Source organism: Muscardinus avellanarius, assembly GCF_963383645.1.
Source record: "Muscardinus avellanarius genome assembly, chromosome: 7".
Classification (NCBI taxonomy): domain Eukaryota; kingdom Metazoa; phylum Chordata; class Mammalia; order Rodentia; family Gliridae; genus Muscardinus; species Muscardinus avellanarius.
The window spans coordinates 63066026-63068644 of NC_137793.1; the positions used below are offsets into that span (position 1 = coordinate 63066026).

Genomic DNA, 2619 nt, shown 5'->3' on the forward strand with positions numbered 1-2619 from the left:
GTGTTACTGGGGATGAAAGCCAGGGGCGTTTTTCCTCTGAGCTACACCCAAGCCCTATTCTTATTTTGAAATAGGGTTTCAACTGGACATGGCTGCACATGCTTGTAAGCCCAGTATTTGGGAGTTGAGACAGGAGGATCACAGGTTCACGGCTGGCCTTAGCTACTTAGTGAGTCCCTCCACAACTTAGTGAGACCCTGTTTCAAAATAAAGAATAAAATAGGCACTTCCGGTGTCTCAGAAGCAGGGGTTGTGGCCGCAGGTGCTGGGGGTCCCGAGGCATGGCACAGCGGGGCTGGGGGAGGTGTGCTTGGGGCAGTCTGGGATGTCCCTCACCCCGGCCCCTGAGCCAGCACCCGACAGAGATGTGATAATGGATCATGTTTCCACTCTTAAACCTCAAAGAATCCAAAACCAAAATGTCATTCACCGCTTGGAACGCCGGCGAATCCGTTCGGGCAAGGCAGGTACCCACTGGCACCAGGTCCGAGTGTCCACCAGAACGTCCTCCCCAACTTCACAGTTTTCAACACTGAAAAGCCTCCTTGCTTCTTGCGTAAATTCTCGCCTGATGGGCGCTACTTTATTGCTTTTTCTTCTGGCCAGACATCTCTTGAGATCTATGAGTACCAGGGCTGCCAGGCAGCAGAGGACCTACTGCAGGGGTACGAGGGGAGATCCTGTCCGGTGGCAATGACCAGCGCTCAGTCAACATCCGGGGTCGGCTCTTCGAGCGCTTTTTTGTCCTGCTGCACATCATGAATGTCGCAGCCAGTGGCAAGCACCTGAACCGCGAGTGCAGCCTCTTTACCGACGACTGCAGGTGTGTCATCGTGGGCTCCGCGGCCTACCTCCCCGACGAGCCTCACCCTCCTTTCTACGAGGTGTACCGGAACAGTGAGCCGTGACCCCCAATCCACGGCCCCCTCTAGAGGACTATTCCCTCCACATCATTGATCTTCACACTGGCTGCTTGTGTGACACGCGCACATTCAAGTGTGACAAAGTGGTCCTGTCGCACAACCAAGGGCTGTACTTGTATAAGAACATCCAGGCCATCTTGTCTGTGTAGCAGCAGACCATCCACGTCTTCCAGGTGACTCCCGAAGGCACGTTCATCGACGTGCGGACCACTGGCCACCTCTGCTACAAGGATGACCTGCTCACTGTGTCTGCCATTTTCCCTGAGGTGCAGCAGAACAGTCAGACGGGCATGACCAGTCCCTTTCGGGACCCCTTCATCAACTCCCTGAAGCACCGGCTGCTGGTGTACCTGTGGCGTCAGGCAGAACAGGATGGCAGGGCTTTGGCCAAGAGACGCTTCTTCCAGTACTTTGACCACCTGCGGCAGCTGCGCATGTGGAAGACGCAGCTTCTGGACGAGAACCATCTGTTTATCAAGTACACCAGCGAGGACGTGGTGACCTTGCGCGTCACAGGCCCAACTCAGGCATCTTTCTTTGTGGTGTACAACATGGTGACAACCGAGGTGACTGCCGTGTTTGAGAATACATCGGATGAGCTTTTGGAGCTCTTTGAGAACTTCTGTGACCTCTTCCACAAGGCTACCCTGCCCAGTGAAGTCCAGTTTCCCTGTTCAGCTTCTAGCAACAATTTTTCAAGGCAGATCCAGCGCCAGTTCAAAGACACCATCATAAATGCCAAGTACGGAGAACACACAGAGGCCGTCCGCCGGCTGCTGGGGCAGCTCCCCATCAGTGCCCAGTCGTACAGTGGCAGCCCCTACCTGGATCTGTCTCTCTTCAGCTACAACAACAAGTGGGTATCAGTCATGGAGCATCCCAAGACCTGTGGAGATCACCCTACCAGGTTCTGGACTTCAGCCTGCTCAAGTTTGAGATCCAGGTGGGCTTGCTGGGCCACCCCATCAACCACATGGTGCGACGCCTCGTTGGCTTCACCTTCCACCCTTTCGAGCCTTTTGCTATTTCCATGCAGAGGACCAAAGCTGAGTATGTTGTCAACTTTCACATGTGACACTGCTGCACGTGGGCGCCTTGCAGCGGCCAGGGCCAGGGTATCTGCCTTCCAGGACCTTGCCCCGTCCTGCTTCAGTGGGCTCTGGAGAATGGATGCCGACCACCTGCCCGGGTTTCTGCACCACACAGGGGCAGAGCCAGGGAGCAACACGGGCCTCAACCTGACGGAACTTTTTAAATTGTGCTTAATGCTGCTACTGATTGGTTTTCTTGTGTTTTCCCTGTGGGAATGTCCAGCATTAATTAAGTCCACTTGATTTTCATTTATTTAGCATTTTATTGTTATGAAGATACAAGCATTATACCTTAAGCATTATGGTATGCAGCTAAAAGCAGGTAAATCTTGTTTACTCACAAGAACTGTCTATATCTTTCTCACTTATCCAACAAACAGAGCTATCTTTATAAGAGAAAAAGTTATTTTTTAAAGTTATTTTCTAACTTAAAAAAAAGAATAAAATATAGGACTGGGGATGTAGCTTGGAGATAGAAGGCCCTTGGGTTCAATCCTCAATACTAAAAGTGAAAGAAGAAGAAGAAGAAGAAAAAGAAGAAGGAGGAGGAGGAGGAGGAGGAGGAGGAGGAGGAGGAGGAAAGGAGGAGGAGGGGGGAGGAGGAG

At 52.2% G+C, this 2619-nt stretch overlaps 1 pseudogene across 1 annotated transcript; it reads left to right on the forward strand.

Moving 5' to 3' along the window:
- Window positions 1-367: 367 nt before the first annotated feature.
- LOC308265088 (DET1 homolog) lies at window positions 368-2178 on the forward strand (annotated as a pseudogene). Its single transcript has one exon. The product of its transcript is annotated as a DET1 homolog (transcript).
- The last annotated feature ends 441 nt before the right edge of the window (window positions 2179-2619 follow it).